This window comes from Pezoporus wallicus, unplaced genomic scaffold (genome assembly GCF_028554395.1).
Source record: "Pezoporus wallicus isolate ANWC-B61680 ecotype Strahan unplaced genomic scaffold, APGP_CSIRO_Pwel_v1 scaffold_7402, whole genome shotgun sequence".
NCBI lineage: Eukaryota > Metazoa > Chordata > Aves > Psittaciformes > Psittacidae > Pezoporus > Pezoporus wallicus.
The window spans coordinates 4048305-4058307 of NW_026641037.1; positions in this window are offsets into that span (position 1 = coordinate 4048305).

The following is a 10003-nucleotide window of genomic DNA, read 5'->3' on the forward strand; positions in this document are numbered from 1 at the left end:
CCAGCTTGTCAGGAGTCTCTCCATAACTCAGCTTTCATGTGCCTCTGCTTCTGCTCTGAAGCAGGTTCAGATGCCACCTTGAACAGCAGAATGGTCGCTAGCAGGTGAGGAAAGAGTGGGAGCTTGTGGACAGACAGACCTGTCTAGCAGACCTGGTTTTCAGTCTCTGGTCCCAAAGGGAGGTGAGCATGGTGGAGGGGAGAAGTCACCCTGGCAGCCCTGACCGCCACTTCCCATGCAGCCTGCAATGCACCCCCAGTGCACCCCATCAAAGCTCAGCAGAAATGTTGCCCCACACCCGTATGCCCTGTCCAGGGAAAATGCTGCCTGACACAGCCAGGAGCACACTGTTGCCAGGGTACTTTTAGACAAGCTGCAAGCATCAATATTGAGGTCTTCCCAAAGCTGTTCATAACTTTGGTCCAACTATGAGGTCCAAGTGGTTCAGGCTTTATCTGTGCACTGGGAGACCACTTGCAGCTGCTCTGGCCCAAGAACACACTCCTGTACCTTGGGCTGGACTGCATTTACATTGTTTGAATCTGTGAGAAGCAGGAGAAAGCTGTTGATGTAAGTACACTAAACAGGCCTTCAAGCAGAAGCCAGAAGCTTTGCAGCGTGAAATGCAGGCTCTCATGCATTAAACCAGCCAGAAGAGTAAGGGCTTTCCAAAGTAAGGGTTGTGCTGCCCATGGCCCCAGGGTGCCTCCTACACACAGAGGCTTCTGGAGACCCAGCTGGAGAATAAAGCCCTGGGAGAAGGTAGTGTTGTGCTGCTGGGCACAGAGCTAGCAGGGATAGTGCTTGCTGTCTCCTCCACTGCCTCCTTGTTGTGCTGCATAGCCTGGCTACAGCCCCGGGGCTGTCTACAGCTGCTCCTGCCTGTGCCCCAGAGACAGCCCCAGCTCATCCCACCAGCCCACAGCTTTAAACGTCTCTCTTCCTTAATCCTTAACAAGTGAGGAGCAGGATGCAGAGCAAACCAGTTCCAAATGTTTGTGCGGGGGGCTCTGGGATGAGTCTTGCTCACCTTAAAGCCAGTGGCAAAATCCAGAGGAGGCAGAGGTGCTAAAATACTCCCTGGCTGAGTATCCAGTGATGTTTTCCTTGGCAGTGAGAGGGGGTCCATGAGGTGCAGTTTTGCCTGTGAGCAAGACCAGGTATTTTCAACATCAAAACAGACAAAAGAGCAAGAAGCATTTTCTGTGGAAACACAGTTGGACAAAGCCTACATTTGGGATTCGTGCACAGAAATGCTTTTACTGCTTTCTTTTACGAAAATGGGGCAATAATTCTTGTTTTGGGGTTAGAAGCTTTTCAAGCAATGAAACTATTCCCTTAAAATCCCAGTTTTAAAGCAGGCCAATCTGCCCTGAGTTCTTGGATGCGTTCTCACCACATTTTTCAGCGAGGTCTGTGCAGCACATGTTCTCCGCAGCAGCAAGTGGAGAGATTGCTGCTGCACCACCCGGGAGGCAAGGAGGGCCGGGTGATCTGCCCAGCGCTCCCTCCCAGCCTTCCTCATTTAGACTCGCTTGTGCTCATACCACCGGTGTGTGCTCAATTTGCCGTTGGAGGAAGATCCCCTCCACGCTCTGGGTCTCAGCTGGTGACAACCAGGGAAAGATCACAGTGCCCAGGAGAGGTGCTGGGGAGGACACTTGACAGCAGGGTGAATTCTTAGCCAAGAATAATGCTGCCTTGTGTTTCTCTTCTTTGATCAAGCATGCTTTAAATTGACACTTGGACTTAACTTGCCTTAACTTCCATGTGTAAACTAGCTCGAAGTAGACAGGTCCCTTGGACTGCTCATGGATGCCTCCAGATGAGCTCTGGTGAGTCTTGATGAGGCAAACTCCATAGTTTCTACCTGTCCCCTCAAAGGAGGCATCTCTTCAGCTGCCCAAAACTCTACTCAAAAGCCCAATTTGGGACCTCCGGGTTTGAAAATTTGGTTTCACGTTGGGCATGGCAGTGGGCAAACTTCCCGGGTGGTGTCAGAAATGCTTGTGAAGAGTAAGGAAGTCCCTTTGCTCAGAGGCTGCAGTAGTGCTGTCTGACATTGCGAGCTGGTCGTTGATTCAGTGAAAAGGCAGCACAGCCAAAGCTTGCAGTGGCTGAAGCCATTTATGAACTGGGATCACAGTCTGTGGGTAATTTGGGAGAGGAAAAAAAAGATGTAGAATAAATGTAAAAAAAGAATAAAACAAACATACTTTGAATTAAGGCAGTTTCAGGTATGGTGTTGATTTGTTGTTCCACTGCGAAATGTCAAATTTCTCAATTTTGAATGAGCTTAGTATTAAAAAAAAAAAAAAAACACCATAAGTGAAACACACAAAAAGGAAACAAAATCTTTTCTCTTGGATTAAGTGTTCTGTTTGACCAGGTGTGATTGAGGTTTTCTTACTTTAGTTTTGTTCAGTTTACAGCCTTGTTTTGGAAAGGGATAAAAACCAAACAAAACACCCACCTTTACACTAGATACACCCAAAAAGAGAGCTTTCCAAGCTAAAACCCAACCTTTCCCCATCTGTCTCTGCTGTGACCTTCTGGAGGTGCCCTTTACATGGCTGCCAGCCTGCTGTGGGTATCTACACTCCCCTGGTTGATGCAGGGCTGCAGCCATCTCCAGAGCACATGGCTGGGACACACAGTGGGAGCAAAGGGAGCTTGCTGCCACGTGTCATCCCTCTGAAAGTCTCACGACAGCCCACATCAAGGCTGGAAACACTTCTCACAGCTCTGAGTAGCTGTAATTATTGTGTGTGTTGCTGTTCTTTTGTATTAGCTGCTTGGTTTTGAATTCTGCTCATCCCATTGCCTGTCCCAGTAGATACAGTCTTGCTCTCCACTCAGTGGCTGCTTCTGCTGCTCAGCAGATGCCACTCGTCTGCTCTGGGGTTGCTGCATGTCAACAGAGGTGGTGGCTGAAAACATGGCTGGGGACAGTCAGGGCTGTTCCGTGCATGGTTAAGATAAAAGCTGGTTGTCCTGGCACCCCAAGGCCACCTCCTACATGTCTGTAGTCAGCAGTACAGGTGATGCTGGTTAAGTACATGACTTCTTGGTGTGAGTTAGTCTTGATCTTCTTACTGAATGCTTACACAGATGTCCTCTGGGTCTTGTGAACATGTGTCCTCAATTGATTTTCATCAGCAAGGCTAGAGTAAAACACTTTTCCAGTTGCAAAAGATGCCTGGTATACTCCAAGCAGATTTTCAGGCCGTGTCTGCTCCTATTCAGACTCCTAAGGGCAAATTTTTCAGCATGCAGAGAAGCAGACACAGCTAGTGGGACAGCTAGCATGGAGCTGTTTGCATCCAGCTGCTAAGGGCAGAACAGTTTGGGTAACATGGATCCTGCTGGAAGATTACTCTTCCATAGCATCAACTCCTGGAAACTGGCTCAGTGTAAGTGTTTGAAAAGAAGAATTTCTTTTAGAAGTACTGCCTGAATGCAGACACCTGTAGCTCTTCCTACGCTCACTACCCACAGAGGGTATGCTGTAAGAAACATTTGGGTGTTTATGTCCAAGACATCACAACATCCTCTTGTGTTCCGCACAGCTGCACTAACAAAAGGAAGAAATCCATTCTTTTCAGCCATGTTAGACTTTAAACTTCATAATTCTAAAAAGTGCCTTGATGAAGATGAAGCTATATGCCTCACAACTTGAGCCAGTCACTGCCAGTGACTCAGATGGGATCTGTTTCGGGCAGACCTTTCCACCTCCACATTTCATGGGGCTTCTTTCTCCTCCTGAAACATCTGAGCTAGGCTTTCAGAGTGGGAGCTGTGGGCCTGACCCACGTGGGAGGTCACTGCAAGCAGCAGGTAAAACCCATAGTCCAGGCAGGACTTGGTGTAATAAGTAAGACTGGGACATTGTACACTAGAGTCTCCTCATTATAACTGCTTCTCAAACGAACAAATATAGATCCAGGGGATATCTCCTGTCCTGTCTTTCTGGCTGGGGTCACCCTGTCTGCTAAGTAAAGGGCTGGAGTGCGTTGGTAGTGCTTTAAGCTTGGAGGTATGGGGGAAAATTGCAATCCAAAACACTCCGTGATACCGCTTCACATTTTGATCTGAATTGCCAAATTCTGGAGGGATTTGAGTAATAGGTCTTGTGCCCAGGCCATCTTTAGGATTTTATTATTTTCCTTTGAGCTAGAAAGCCAATCAAACAGCTGATTTAAATTGAAAGTCCGCAAAGACAAGCGACCAACGGAGGTCTGGTGAAAATGTAAATAGCCAAAATCTCAATCTCTGTCCAACATGACTAGAGCTGTTAGCAGCAAATACATGAGAAATGACCTCTTGTCATTCTCAACATACTTTTTACTGTTGAAAATTACTGAGAGTGGTGTGAGCAGGTTAGCTTTGCATGCTTCCTAATGCTCTTTATTGCCATCACTCTGATTTCTAATGGCTGTTTCCTAACCTTTGGATTCCCTGCAGCAGAGCGAGGAGAAGGGTATACAAATTAGGCATTAAAACCAATGAGCCACACAGGGCTTGCAGCCTGTTAATCAGTCTCCTTCAGCTTGCATAGAAGTCAAAACAGCATCCGTGGTTTGAGGTCTATCTTCATTCTACACACCTCAAATCTATATTTTGCTTGCTTTCTCATACCCAAAGGATGGAAATCTCACTCGGATTGACTTGTTTGCCCTTGAGCAGATGGTGTAAAGTGTTGCCCGTGTGATCCCGCAAAGCAGTCACACAACATCCCAGCTTTGCTCAGCAGAATCCCTCCCTCCTGGTGAAGCCTGTGCGTTGTGGAGATCAAAGCCAAATCTTCTCCTTCATGACTTTCCTGTTACAGTTTTTTTCTCTCTTCTACTTCTTTTGTTTTCCCCATAATCAGAGTCTTGACTCCTTTTTCTTCCATATTCAGGCTTGAGATCAAACAGGCCAGACATCTGCTTTGTTTTTTTCTTAATCATTTTAATGATTCAATAATTTCTAGAGAAGAGGGAGAAGAGGAATTTGAGAATAATGACAAAGCCAGAAAAATTACACCATTTCTTTAATTCAGGCACAGTTGGGAGTGCCTGTTCTTCCCTCTTCTTTTTTTAATCTTGAGGAAATCATCATGATGATTGTAGCTGATGTACTTTGGGAAAGCATTTAAGCAGACAAGTGCCTAAAAGCATGAATCTCATCTATTTTCTTCTTTTAGGAAGTATGTTATAGTTATTAAGGCTTTTTCATCTGAAAACGCAAAAAGCCTGTTGCAAACACTTCATCCCTGTGAGGCAGGTAGAGCTTGTGTGCTGGCCGGGCAAAGGGAGGTGGAGAGTTTGGGCAGCTTTCTCAGTGGGACACAGGGAATAACAAAAAAAAAAAAAAAAAAAATCAGTCTTCTCTTCAAAGGTGGATGATATTTTCCATTAAAAATCCATCAATTTCTCTCAACTGAACCTTGTCAGGAGACGAATTGCTGCCAGCACCCAAGGCACTCAGCAGAAGCATGATCTCATGCCAGGCTCACCCTCTATCTCTGAATTTTGAGAGGATCTGACCCCGATATTTGAAGTCCTTCCAGTTTTAATGAGTCACAGGCTGGGCTTATGGAAGGAAAAGCATGGCCAGGAGGTGCAGGGGTGACAGCCCCCCCCTCTAGGGAAGGAAGCAGTGCTGGTGGCTTTATTCACAGGTCGCCTGTGTGTTATGGGATATCTTCAGCTTGCCACAAGGTCTCATTTTTCAATGTGACACTATTCATGCTCTAAAAGTTACAGGCATCTTTGGTTTATGTGTCAGCACCAGGCCGAAAGATTATGTGCAAACTCATCCACGGTGCTTATTTCCAGAGAGAACGCACTCATCGTGCCAGCCATCTCTAGGAAGAGGTCTTTTCGTGAAGAGCGATGGAAGATGAGAGTTTAGGATGTCATTCTACTTCCCTTATTTTAATTTAAATACACACTAGATGTTTTCTGATTGTGGAGAGGTCGCTTGAATGTACACACTACATACCGTCACCTTACTTTTCATTTTGTAGTGTAAAAGTTAAAAAACTCAAAGCAGAAAAGTTGATACAAACACAGTATCCAAATGTGGTGTATAACCCTCCTATCTGCATGCCATTGCTCAAAACAAATGCATTAATGTATTTTGTGTTTCATGGTTATGAGCTGCCCTGAGGATAATCAAATCAGAATCAAATGCACCTGCAGAAGATAAGGTTGCTGATACTGTTTCCCACCCTTTCTCACTCTGGCTGCTATTTTCACTGCAATCATATTTATTACTCTCTCCTAGTTTCATTGCTATTTCTTTAAAGATTGCTTTTCCATATGGATAGATTAAGCATGAGGTTTTTTTAAGCTGTATGCTTTGCAGAAATGAGGCTTGATGACAAAGCTGGCAGTCATATATGTGATACAGTGAGTGAGAAATAGCAAGGAGAAGTGGATTGCATTCTCTCAAAGGGAGGGGAATTCCTTGGAGCACAGTCTATTGAAGTACCCCTGTCTCCACCTTGCCTGCCCTTTAATCAAGCGATCATATCAGCCCCTCGCTTCTTTCAATGAGGGAAAATTTGCAGACAAATTCCTGCCAGCGGGACGTTGGAGGTCTCCTGGGTGGTAGGATAAAGATAGTTGTCACCTCTGTCCAGTCCTGCCGCCGGCTCACGCTGGGAGCGTGGCTGGGGAGCCCCATGCTGGCTGCAGGGCCAGTCGTTTCCAAATTCCCATCAGAAAGTGAAATAAGACCCAGCTCCCCAAAAGCTCAGCAGACCCATTGACCAAGGCAAACAACTGTGTAAGTGGTCCCATATGCTGTAGGTACATTAGTGGGACATAAATTGTGCTTTGTGCTTGCAGTGGTAGTGGCTTGCTCCTGCTGTGGAATTGCTTTCTCCTTTTATTTATTGGAGGTGCAGCTATTCTTCCCAAGAGATGTGAGAATGGCACTGCAGCTCTGAAAACAGGATCTTCCCCAGGTGATTAGCCAGGAGAAATATTAGAAGTGATGGGAACACACCAGTGTTTCAGGTGGTGAGCACTGCTGTCATGGGGTACCTGCCAGGCAGCAGTTCTCTTCTCTGGTCTTTATCCCTCTACCACTCCCCCATCACCAAATGAAGATCGTATGGGCTAGGATAAACAAAGAGCCTGTTCATATGAGGGAAGTTTTAGGGGCAGAAAGGACTGAAAGCCTCAAGATACGGCAAGGCTTAATGCCGTAAATCTGATTAATTTACCTTGTGACAATCGTAACAAAAAAACGAGGGCTGGGAGCCGGGACTGCGGCTGACCTTTCGCTTCCACTGAAAGGCAGGACAATAGGAGCTGGGGCTGGTCAGGGGAATGACCCTGCCTTTCACTGCTACCTGCTGCTTCCGACAATGCAATCAGACACAGCTTTCGGGGTGATGAAAAACACCTTCCCGCCAAAGGCCCCTTTTTCTCCCTTCCCTGGACAGAGCCAGCCTGAGGGTGTTTGGCTTCGGCAGAGCTGGCTCTGCTCAGTGCATAAATGGTCATCACTCACTAACGTTAATATCCAGAAAGCAAAACTCCCTGGGGAACTTCAGGGTCAGACCCTGCATGGCCACGTGTATGGCAATGCAGGAGGTGTGGGGAAACTCTGGGCTGAACTTTTGAGGGCTCTTGTCCTGTTGCTGCATGGTACAGAGCCAAAACCCCAGCCTGTGAGGTGGGATGACCCTATGGGCACAGGAGTTTGCTGTACCAGAGAATGCCCTGACCACAGCTGAAGGCAGCAGCTGTAGGAAAGTGGGTTTTTTGTGCATCCCCTGGAGAGCATCTTCCTTCCCTCACACTGCCTGATGAGCACAGGATTTATTCCTCTCTTGACCCTTACTAATCATGCCCTAAAGCACACAAGGAGGGCATGCATTACTTTCAGTAGCAGCAACACATCCTGGTGGGAACATCTGACCTGGAGGCATCCCAGAATAGAAAACAGGCTTAAGTTTTGCTCAGCAGAAGTGTATTTATCTCAGAAATTAACCTTTGTGGTCAATACTTGTTCTTCAGGCTTGTCTTTATTTCCAGCACCTGTTTTGCCCTGAGCAGCAGCCATTCCCACCAGATACAACTTTTTGCTTGATTAAAGTGGGACCTGAGAGACCTGCTGGTGGGAGACTGAAGCTGTACATGTGCTCCTTCACCCAAGATCATCCTGGCCCTGCTCCCTGTCAGGAATGGGAGATGGAGTAGTCTTGCAGCCCTTCACATTTCAAGCTCTTTTTACACTGCAATGGTTTGGCTTAAGTTGCTTTCAGAGTCTCTATCACAAGGAAATTTTGGGGGATTTCACAGTTTATTTTAGATTTATCATCTTAAAAACAATAATGAAAACATTAAATTGAGTGAAAAAAAAACACCTTCTAAATGAAAAAAAATCTTCTAAATCTTAATTGGACCATATACCAGTCAGGCAAAACCTGTTCTCTGCCTTTAAATGCATTGGCCAGTATCTCCTAGTATGCATCAAAAATAAACAGTTAATAAAGGTGTTTTGACTGGAACATCTTCTGCAATTTTTGGTTGTGGAGGCTTAATTACAGACTAGAGTCTCAAACTTTCAGAAGGTTTGGGAACAGAGACTGATTGGCGTCACCAGGCTATTCGGAATAAAATCCCAGCCCTTATCTCAAAAATGCAGTGTCCAATTGATTTTCTCTGGACCATTACACACCACACACTGCCACAAAGCCCAGAAGGGGAGTGGTAGAACATCACACTGCTCAACATCCTTTTGTGGGCTCTTTCGGAGACACAGCTTCTCCCCATAAGGACTGAAGAATGGATGATGGAACTATTATGGCAAAGGCTCAGCTGTTTTCCAAACTTGGGCTGTACCCAGAGAGGTGTTGCTACCTCAGGACTGAGCTTGCAAAGCACGAAGCCACACGTGGTGGGCCTGGTGATTAAAAATGCCAACTGCTGTTCAGACAAATTGAACATTTCCATACAAATTGCTGAATTCCACTTATAACAGCATTATCAGCCTGCAAAACTGGGAAGAGCTTCAGTCAGTGAGCAGAGCTGGAAGAGATGGGAATACATGTGGTGCAATTTGCTTAACAGGAAAATACTTTAAGGTTAAGGAGAGCTCTTCACACCAAAGCTGTAGCTCGTTATCTACCAGGTCCCAGGCAGATTGGATTTGCCAATCAAATGATTTTTAATCAAATTGCCAACACCAGCCCTACCTGCCCTCTTCCTATGAAGCCTAGGGCTTTATTGCCCTGGGAAAGCAGGCTTTAACATTCCAGCCAGCCATGATTATCCTTTGCTGCTGAAGCTCAGGCTTCCTATATGGGTTTCCTGGCATCTGTGTTTGGTCAATGAGTTGTCCCCTGCTTTCTCCAGTCTTCTGATGGGAGTAGGCTGGGGTGCAGCCTCCTCAGAAACAGGTTTGTTCAAACATGGGTAAATCCTAAGATGGGAGGGGTGGCTGGCGGAGGGGACCCACTCTCTTGGAGCCCTCCCAGCACGCTTTATTCTGTAGCCTCTAATACCTTCCCCATGTGCTTCTTGCCTTTATGGTCTTCCACCTGACTTCAGGTTTGGGGAAAGCAGCTTTCCCTTGTGCCTCCATTGATTTACTAGCTCTAGGGTCTGGCTGTTGCTCTGGGAAATTGGCAGCAATGACATATTTGGGCTGAATTTTGTTGTGTTCATTAGGAAAAGTCAGCAAACAGAGTTGAGTGCCACGTCAAGTATTGCCTTTGACTTTGTATGGGAGCCATTTGGGGTCTGTTTTGTCCTTGGACTGAGAAAGCCTCTGTTCTGGTTGAGTCTTTGTCTGAGATGTTGGAGGTTAGTCTGAGGAGAGCCGTCTGAGAGACCCTGTTAATCCCTTTTTACCTTCTGAACAAGAAAGTCAAGTGTTTTTTATAATAATAATAATTTGAGCTAATAAGTAACATGCTGGCTGGAGCTGCAGCTGCCTGGGGTGGAGCAGATTTGTTTTCTCCATCTAATTAGAAAGCCTTAGCTAATGTCACATGTCT